The following is an 11062-nucleotide window of genomic DNA, read 5'->3' on the forward strand; positions in this document are numbered from 1 at the left end:
GGGAGCGCGCGATGCTTTTGAATTACTTTGTATCCCGTGTTGGCAACAGGGAATCGGCAACTGATGCCGATAATAATATTGATAATATTGATAATACTGAATAATATAATAATGATAATAATAATGAATAATAATACTGATAATAATGATGATAATAATACTGATAATAATGATGATAATAATAATGATACTGATAATACTGATGATAATAATACTGATGATAATAATGATGATAATAATACTGATAATGATGATAATAATACTGATGATAATAATGATGATAATAATACTGATAATGATGATAATAATACTGATGATAATAATGATGATAATAATACTGATGATAATAATGATGATAATAATACTGATAATGATGATAATAATACTGATGATAATAATGATGATAATACTGATAATGATGATAATAATACTGATGATAATAATGATGATAATAATACTGATAATGATGATAATAATACTGATGATAATAATGATGATAATAATACTGATGATAATAATGATGATAATAATACTGATAATGATGATAATAATACTGATGATAATAATGATGATAATAATACTGATGATAATAATGATGATAATAATACTGATAATGATGATAATAATACTGATGATAATAATGATGATAATAATACTGATAATGATGATAATAATACTGATGATAATAATGATGATAATAATACTGATAATGATGATAATAATACTGATGATAATAATGATGATAATAATACTGATGATAATAATGATGATAATAATGATGATAATAATACTGATGATAATAATGATGATAATAATACTGATAATGATGATAATAATACTGATGATAATAATGATGATAATAATACTGATAATGATGATAATAATACTGATGATAATAATGATGATAATAATGATGATGATAATACTGATGATAATAATGATGATAATAATGATGATAATAATACTGATAATGATGATAATAATACTGATGATAATAATGATGATAATAATACTGATGATAATAATGATGATAATAATACTGATAATGATGATAATAATACTGATGATAATAATGATGATAATAATGATGATAATAATACTGATGATAATAATGATGATAATAATACTGATGATAATAATGATGATAATAATACTGATAATGATGATATAATAGAATGGTATCGGGGCGCTGAGGACCGCCGAGCCGAGCTGCGCCTCTGTCCCGCTCGCATTTCCTCTCCGGCGGATTCCGGCCGCCAGCGGGGCGAGAGGCGTCATTTTGGAGAAATGAGATTTTGGTGGTGAATTGCGACACCCTCGAGTGGGGTTTTGCAATAAATAATTTGGGCTGGGTGCGATTTTTTTTCCAATAAGTTTTGACAGACACGAATCCAGTCATTGTTTTAAAAACAAACCGTGCGCAAAGTAAAAGTGAAACTTGCAATCTTGTGGCCGTTGTTACAATTTTTAAAAAATCATAACATATCTAAAAACAGGAGAAAAATATTTGGATCAAATGTAGTCTGTCTTTTACTGAGTTGGGCCAGCAGTCAGTCAGTCACCTCCCGCCCACCCCAGCTAAAATCTTATCCAAAATATAAGATTATACCGCAACCCCCTCTCACATAATAAAAATTGTAAACAATTTTACAACACCAAGTTATAGTCCAACAAATTTATTTTAAATTCCACAAGCTTTCGGAGGCTTCCTCCTTCCTCAGGTGAATGGCTTCCTCCTTCCTCAGGTGAATCCACACCATTCACCTGAGGAAGGAGGAAGCCTCCGAAAGCTTGTGGAATTTAAAATAAATTTGTTGGACTATAACTTGGTGTTGTAAAATTGTTTACAATTGTCAACCCCAGTCCATCACCGGCATCTCCACATCATAATAAAAATCCTTTTTGAATTAAGCTGCAGACTTGACATTTACAGCATTAAGAATTTACTTATTTCACAAGTTGGTCAACAACCCAATGTATATTTTTGATTTGCCGTCAAGTTGACTGATTTTGTAAGCCAGGTGTTTTACTACATTAAAGGTGCTATATAAATGCAACTTGTGCTGTGGACTTTGCTCAGTTGCCGTATGTGGAACTTTGATGTGCCAAGTTAGTTGCCACATAACAGGTCTGATATAATAGCCTATTTGCGTGGCTTTAACAAGCTGGGGGGGGGGGCAGTGCATATGGGGTGCCAGAAAGTTCAACAAAACATCTTGAGGGGGTGGGCGACGGGTGTCCCCCGGTTAAAGGGGCACCCTAAAATCAGGATTTTAAAAATATCTTCGGGGGCTCCCAGCTACAATCCAGGCCGGGCCTATTTATGCCCGTTGATTGGCCAGAATGCCTGTCCGAGCCGACCATTGCCAGGTCCCTGAGCTGGGGTTGCCAACTCCGGTTGGACGTATTCCTGGAGATTTCATCACTTGACCTCTGCCTCCAACTGCCCCGCCCCCACACCCCCGCCATTGGTCACCCGACACGTCCATCCTCATGATGCCCTGCCCCCACACTCCCACCATTGGTCACCCAACACATCCATCATCACGATGCCCCGCCTTCCCATGGCCAATCAGAAAGCGAACCGACTCTTCATTATCCGATTGGATGATTTTGGAGGGGGAGGGCGAACAGCCAGCTGTCGTGGTGCACATAGGCACCAACGATATAGGTAAAAAAGGGGATGAGGTCCTAAAAGCAGAATATAGGGAGTTAGGAGGTAAATTAAAAAATAGGACCTCAAAGGTAGTAATCTCAGGATTGCTGCCAGTGCCACGTGCTAGTCAGAGTAGAAATAGGAGGATATTTCAAATGAATACGTGGCTAGAGGAATGGTGCAAGGGGGAGGGATTCAAATTCCTGGGACACTGGAAACGGTTCTGGGGGAGGTGGGACCAGTACAAACCGGACGGTCTGCACCTGGGCAGGGCCGGGACCGCTGTCCTAGGAGGAGTGTTTGCTAGTGCTGTTGGGGAGGGTTTAAACTAAAGTGGCAGGGGGTTGGGAACCTGAGCAGGGAGAGAGAGGAAAGCGTAACAGGAAGGGACAGAAGGTATGGAGTAATAGGTAAAGTGTTAAAAAAGGAAAAAGCAGGAACTAAGCGTCACAAAACAGATTTGAAAGTTCTTTATCTGAATGCACGTAGCATTCGTAATAAAATGGACGAGTTAACGGCACAAATAACTACGTATGGGTATGATCTTGTGGCCATTACAGAAACATGGCTGCAGGGTGACAACGACTGGGAATTAAATATGCCAGGGTATTTAACAATCAGGAAGGACAGGCAGGAAGGAAGGGGAGGTGGGGTGGCTATGTTAATAAATGAAGGAATCACTGTAATACAGAGAAATGATATTGGGACAAAGCATCAAGATAATGAAACAGTTTGGGTGGAGATAAGGAATAATAAGGGAAAAAAAACATTAGTGGGCGTAGTATATAGCCCTCCTAATAGTTGCAACTCTGCTGGAAGAAGTATTAATCAGGAGATAGTCGGGGCATGTAATAAGGGAACAGCCATAATTATGGGGGATTTTAATTATCATATTAACTGGACAAATCAAATTGGGCAGAGCAGCCTTGAGGACGAGTTCATTGAGTGCATCAGGGATGGATTTCTTGAGCAGTATGTAACTGATCCTACAAGGGGGCAGGCAACCTTGGACCTGGTCCTGTGTAATGAGTCAGGATTAATTAATAATGTCCTAGTTAAGGATCCCCTTGGAACGAGCGACCACAACATGGTTGAATTCCATATCCAATTAGAGGGTGAGAAGGTTGATTCTCAAACAAGCGTACTGAGCTTGAATAAAGGAGACTATGATGGTATGAGAGCGGAATTGATTAAAGTGGACTGGGAAAATAGATTAAAGGGTAAGACGGTACATGAGCAGTGGTGTTCATTTAGGGAGTTATTTTACAACTTTCAAAATAAATATATTCCACTGAGGAAAAAAGGGTGTAAAAGAAATGACAGCCATCCGTGGCTAAGTAAAGAAATCAAGGATAGTATCCGACTAAAAACAAGGACATATAAGGTAGCCAAACTTAGTGGGAGGATAGAAGATTGGGAATTCTTCAAAAGACAGCAAAAAGTAACTAAAGGATTGATTAAGAAAGGGAAGTTAGATTATGAAAAGAAATTAGCAAAAAATATAAAAACAGATAGCAAGAGTTTCTATAGTTATATAAAAAGAAAAAGGGTGGCTAAGGCAAACATAGGTCCCTTAGAGGATGAGACCGGGAAATTAATGGTGGGAAACATGGAGATGGCAAAAATGCTGAACAAATATTTTGTTTCAGTCTTTACAGTAGAGGACACTAAGAATATCCCAACACTGGACAAACAGGGGACTCTCGGGGGGGAGGAGCTAAATACGATTAAAATCACTCAAGAGATGGTACTCAGTAAAATAATGGGACTCAAGGCGGATAAATCCCCTGGACCTGATGGCTTCCATCCTAGGGTCTTGAGGGAAGTGGCAGTAGGGATTGTGGATGCTTTGGTGATAGTTTTCCAAAATTCCCTGGACTCAGGAGAGGTCCCGGCAGATTGGAAAACTGCTAATGTAACACCGTTATTTAAAAAGGGTAGTAGGCAGAAGGCTGGAAATTATAGGCCAGTTAGCTTAACATCTGTGGTGGGTAAAATTTTGGAGTCTATTATTAAGGAGACAGTAACGGAACATTTAGATAAGCATAATTTAATAGGACAAAGTCAGCATGGCTTTATGAAGGGGAAGTCATGTCTGACAAATTTGCTTGAGTTCTTCGAGGATATAACGTATAGGGTGGATAAAGGGGAACCAGTGGACGTAGTGTATTTAGACTTCCAGAAGGCATTCGACAAGGTGCCACATAAAAGATTATTACTTAAGATAAAAAATCACGGGATTGGGGGTAATATTCTGGCATGGGTGGAGGATTGGTTATCAAACAGGAAGCAGAGAGTTGGGATAAATGGTTCATTTTCGGACTGGCAACCAGTAACCAGTGGTGTTCCACAGGGGTCGGTGCTGGGTCCCCAACTCTTTACAATCTATATTAACGATTTGGAGGAGGGGACCGAGTGCAACATATCAAAATTTGCAGATGATACAAAGATGGGAGGGAAAGTAGAGAGTGAGGAGGACATAAAAAACCTGCAAGGGGATATAGACAGGCTGGGTGAGTGGGCGGAGATATAATATTGGAAAATGTGAGGTTATGCACTTTGGCAGGAAAAATCAGAGAGCAAGTTATTTTCTTAATGGCGAGAGACTGGAAAGTACTGCAGTACAAAGGGATCTGGGGGTCCTAGTGCAAGAAAATCAAAAAGTTGGTATGCAGGTGCAGCAGGTGATCAAGAAAGCCAACGGAATGTTGGCTTTTATTGCTAGGGGGATAGAATATAAAAACAAGGAGGTATTGCTGCAGTTATATAAGGTATTGGTGAGACCGCACCTGGAATACTGCATACAGTTTTGGTCTCCATACTTAAGAAAAGACATACTTGCTCTCGAGGCAGTACAAAGAAGGTTCACTCGGTTAATCCCGGGGATGAGGGGGCGGACATATGAGGAGAGGTTGAGTAGATTGGGACTCTACTCATTGGAGTTCAGAAGAATGAGAGGCGATCTTATTGAAACATATAAGATTGTGAAGGGTCTTGATCGGGTGGATGCAGTAAGGATGTTCCCAAAGATGGGTGAAACTAGAACTAGGGGGCATAATCTTAGAATAAGGGGCTGCTCTTTCAAAACTGAGATGAGGAGAAACTTCTTCACTCAGAGGGTGGTAGGTCTGTGGAATTTGCTGCCCCAGGAAGCTGTGGAAGCTACATCATTAGATAAATTTAAAACAGAAATAGACAGTTTCCTAGAAGTAAAGGGAATTAGGGGTTATGGGGAGCGGGCAGGAAATTGGACATGAAGCTGAGTTCGGATCGGTCAATGCCCTGTGGGTGGCGGAGAGGGCCCAGGGGCTATGTGGCCGGGTCCTGCTCCGACTTCTTGTGTTCTTTAGATTTGTGGTTGGGATCAGATCAGCCATGATCTTATTGAATGGCGGAGCAGGCTCGAGGGGCCGATTGGCCTACTCCTGCTCCAATTTCTTATGTTCTTATGTTCTTATTCTTGACTGTCAGTCAAACAGCCATTTCTCCCTCTCCAACAGTTTTGTAACTGATAAACAAAAGTGTTCAAAGATTTTTTTTTAAAACACTATATTTTATTGCCCCAATGATTTTTCTCCTTGTTTGTTCGCAGCAGTGTCATGGAGATTAATCTTTAATTCCTGGAGACTCCAGAGCCAGTCCTGGAGGGTTGGGAACATTATCCCTGAGTGGGCTCTGGGTACAGATCCTCTGACAGTCGGAGACCCCCCCAGCCATGCCGTAGGCCGTGTAATGAACTGGTGGAAGCTCTGGTCCTTACAAGACCAAGCAAGAATTCCCACGCAAGGGCAGGGCCCGTCATATCTTGGTCCTGGACTAGTTTCCAGGCATTCTATGGGCTCCCACTAAAGTTACGGCAAGAGTCTGGGATGAGAGGGTTGTCCTATGAGGAGAGATTGAGTAGAATATGTCTATACTCTCTGGAGTTTAGAAGAATGAGAGGTGATCTCATTGAAACGTATAAAATTCTGAGGGAGCTCGACAGGGTAGATGCTGAGAGGTTGTTTCCCCTGGCTGGAGAGTCTAGAACTAGGGGGCATAGTCGCAGGATAAGGGGTCGGCCATTTAGGACTGAGATGAGGAGGAATTTCATCACTCAGAGAGTTGTGAATCTTTGGAATTCTCTACCCCAGAGGGCTGTGGATGCTGAGTCGTTGATTATTGAGATCGATAGATTTTTGGACTCTAGGAGAATCAAGGGATATGGGGATTGGGCAGGAAAGTGGAGTTGAGGTCGAAGATCAGCCATGATCTTATTGAATGGCGGAGCAGGCTCGAGGGGCCGTACGGCCTACTCCTGCTCCTATTTCTTACGTTCTTATGAGTCCCCTGCAATGACTGCAGATTTTCAAACAGTGTATAAATGCAAGTTGTTTCTAATTGTGTTAATAGTTCTGTAGCAGACAGGAAGTGGTTTTGGGAGCTGTCTTTAAATCCAGTCACAACACAAAGGGGTAGAATTTCTGAGGGGATTCTCCCACTCTCCCAGCGTGACTTCAGCAGAAACCCTGGAGAACATAAGAAATAGGAGCAGGAGTAGGCCAATCGGCCCCTCGAGCCTGCTCCGCCATTCAATAAGATCATGGCTGATCTGATCCTAACCTCAAATCTAAATTCATGTCCAATTTCCTGCCCACTCCCCGTAACCCCTAATTCCCTTTACTTCTAGGAAACTGTAAGCAGCGTAAATGGCCGTGTAAGCTGCTTCTCCAGGATTTCTGCCGATCTTCCGCCAAAGTTACGGTGGGAGATCAAGAGGACCCCTGAGGAATTTCCAAGCGATGGTATTTAAAAATCAGCTGAAGTTAAATCCATGTCTCCAGCCGAAATTGATCCAAAGGTTGCGAGGTTTGTTTGGTTGTCTCCAAGATTACAGGCTTGAAAGAGGAACCAAGTGTGGACAATGCTGTGTAATTAGTTACAAGTATGAATTGAGTTGTCCATTATTTAAGTGCAAGGACCACCAGCCATTGTTCCAGGAGCATTTAAGTCATTTGAATTGTTCAAATCAGGGACAATCAGTTTGAAACCTTCAAGAGTTTGGTCAGACCGATGTATCTCCCACTCAGTAATTTAGTATGGAGATTGCAAACATCTGTTGTTTTCCTTTGAGGTACTACACAGTTATAATTTCTGCTGTGAATATATGTCTATTATCACTTGCTCATCTTTTGTTCAATAAATTCACTCGATAGTCAGTTTGAGACAAGGTCCGATCTGGTCTATTGCTTTTTGTGGACGGGAGAACGATCCAGTGGACGCATCGGATAATTTCAGTAGCTAAAGTAATTAACGGACAAATTTTTCTGTACGTTATCCTGGGCACTTTACTGAAAGCTTACTTACACATCAGAGCTGGTGAAGGTACTCTCAAGGTGATGTGGATTTGGGACTCACCTAGGAGTGTAACCTAAAATACAAAAGCCAAAGAACCTGGAGTAAGAAGGTGGAAAAGACCGAAAAACATAAGAGTCCCTTCCTTGAGCAGATTTCAAACATAAACCTGAATGTAGTACTTTGATCCATTAATATTCTTATAATAACATAGGAACAGGAGGAGGCCATTCAGCCCCTCGAGCCTGTTCCACCATGCAGTTAGATCATGGCTGATCTGTATCTTAACTCCATCTACCCGCCTTGGTTCTGCAACCCTTAAAACCCTTGGCAAGCAAAAATCTATCGATCTCAGATTTAAAATGATTAATTGAGCACAGAGCACAGTCATGTATAGAGATTGGGGGCAATTCCAAGATTTGAAGCAGGAGGGAGAGAGCTTCACTGCTCATGCTGAAAAAACATTGGTTGCACCTATGCACGAGTACACTAGCGAAAGAAACAACTTGCATTTCTACAGTGCCTTTCACCACCTCAGGATATCCCAAAGCCGCTCTACAGCCAATGGAGTATTTTTGAAGTGTAGTCATGTAATGTAGGGAAACACGGCAGCCAATTTGTGCACAGCAAGATCCCACAAACAGCAATGAGATAATGACCAGATAATCTTTTTTTTGTGATGTTGGTTGAGGGATAAATATGGGCCAGGACACTTAGATAACATTAAATCAGCAAATCTTTTGCTCCCCTCTGTGGGTGCCTCACTGCTTTACGAAAGTGACTACTTGTGCTATGGATTTATTTATAGCTGTGCTCAAAGGCTCTCGAAACAATCTGCCAGCTACAGTAGGAGTGCCGGAGGCTCAGCATGAAACCCTCACACTCGCTTTCTTCTGGTGGTGGGCTGAGCAGCCTCTGCGTGTTGATGGATGGAGAACTGGCTTATCAGAGTTGAACTATAATTTGATGAGGAAAGTAACAAGCTCGGTTCTCAGCTAATACAAGGGGAATTTTCTGCCTCCAACAATGAAGCTGTGGAACTTCAAAGCAGCAAGCAGCTTGATTGTTGGAAGTGTGCAGGCCTGATTCACATGGAATTTAACCAATATTGGGCCCATTAATTATGCACAGCAATGTCCTGACCCGGACTGGGCCTGGCACTGAGAGGTCGCTGACAGTGGGCCAGGAAATAGTATGTCATTTCAGCTCTTAAATTATATGGAATTACATAGAATTTACAGCACAGAAACAGGCCATTCGGCCCAACTGGTCTGTGCTGGTGTTTATGCTCCACACGAGCCTCCTCCCTCCCTACTTATCTCATCCTATCAGCATATCCTTCTATTCCTTTCTTCCTCATGTGTTTATCAAGCTTCCCCTTAAATGTATCTATACTATTCACCTCAACTACTCCTTGTGGGAGCGAGTTCCACATTCTCACCAATTCCTGTTATGATGATTGAGATACAACACAGATTGCTAACAGCTTCATGGTGCTTGGTAATTGCAACACTTTGTGATAATTAATGGAGGCAATCTGTCCCTGGCTTTTTAGAATGGGTGGATGAGAGATTCTACACTGGTGAAATTTTACAATTTTCTAAATGCCTTGTAGGCTAAAAGATTTAAACAGTGAGTATGGTCGCCTGCTCCCAATTTTTAAGATACTTCAAAGAAGGAGATCAAGATAGGGAGCTGGTCATGTAATGTTAGTTGGGGTAGCAGAGTAATTCGTTGCATTGGAAACCTATATCACAGCACCAACTACAAGTGAACTGATAACACAGCTACTGTTAACACTTTTACAATTGATTTACCCATAAAAAAAGGAAAGGAAGAATTGCATTTATATAGCGTCTTTCACAACCTCAGGACGTCCCAAAGCGCTTTACAGCCAATGCAGTAGTTTTGAAGTGTAAACACTGTTGTAATGTAGGAAATGCGGCAGCCAATTTGTGCACAGCAAGATCCCATAAGCAGCAATGAAATAATGACCAGATCATCTGTTTTTAGTGATATTGATTGAGGGATAAATATTGGCCCAGGATGCCAGAGAGAACTCCCCGGCTCTTCTTTGAAATAGTGCCATTGGATCTTTCAGAGAAGTCTGATATGGAAGATTTTTATGTATTTTGAAATGGAATGTTGCGATCCACTCAATAATTTTAATATAAAATAAAATAAGATAGTTAAGGAAATGGGAATGTTAATCTGTAATGTTACCCTAAATTAAATTCTGAGAGTAGGACAAAGGGACACAAGTTCAAACTAGTAAAAGGTAAATTTAAGACTGACATCATGAAATGCTTCTTTGTACAATGAGTGAACAACACTTGATTCAAATCGACTTAGGTAAAGTAATGAAGGTGAAGACCTTGGAATTATTTAAGAAACTATTAGATGCTGTAATGGGGAGAATTGTAGGATCTTTCTCGATGGATGAATTAAGAAGGGTTGAATGGGCATCATTATCTCTAATTATCTTGTGATCTTGAGTCAGGACTGAGTACTGAAACGGCCCTTATCAAAGTCACAAATTACATTCTATGTGTGACCGTGGGAAACTATCCCTCCTCATCGTTCTCAACCTGTCTGCAGCCTTAACATGGTCGACCACACCATCCTTCTCCAAAGCCTCTCCTCCGTCATCCAGCTGGGCGGGACTGCGTTCGCCTGGTTCCATTCCTATCTATCGAGTCGTAGCCAGCAACTCACCTGCAATGTCTTCTCTTCCCACTCCCACACCATTACCTCTGGAGTCCCCCAAGGATCTATCTATGGCCCCCTCCTACTCCTCATCTACACGCTGCCCCTCGGCGACATCATCCGAAAACACAACGTCAGATTCCACATGTACGCTGACGACACCCTGCTCTACCACACCACCACCTCCCTCGACCCCTCCACTGCCTCTGATTTGTCACGCTGCTTGTCTGATGAGAAAAAATTTCCTCCAACTAAATATTGGGAAGACCGAAGCCATCGTCTTTGGTCCCCGTCACAAACTCCGTTCCCTCGCCACCGACTCCACCCCTCTCCCTGACCACTGTCTGAGGCTGAACCAGACCGTTC

Source organism: Heptranchias perlo, chromosome 1, assembly GCF_035084215.1.
Source record: "Heptranchias perlo isolate sHepPer1 chromosome 1, sHepPer1.hap1, whole genome shotgun sequence".
Classification (NCBI taxonomy): domain Eukaryota; kingdom Metazoa; phylum Chordata; class Chondrichthyes; order Hexanchiformes; family Hexanchidae; genus Heptranchias; species Heptranchias perlo.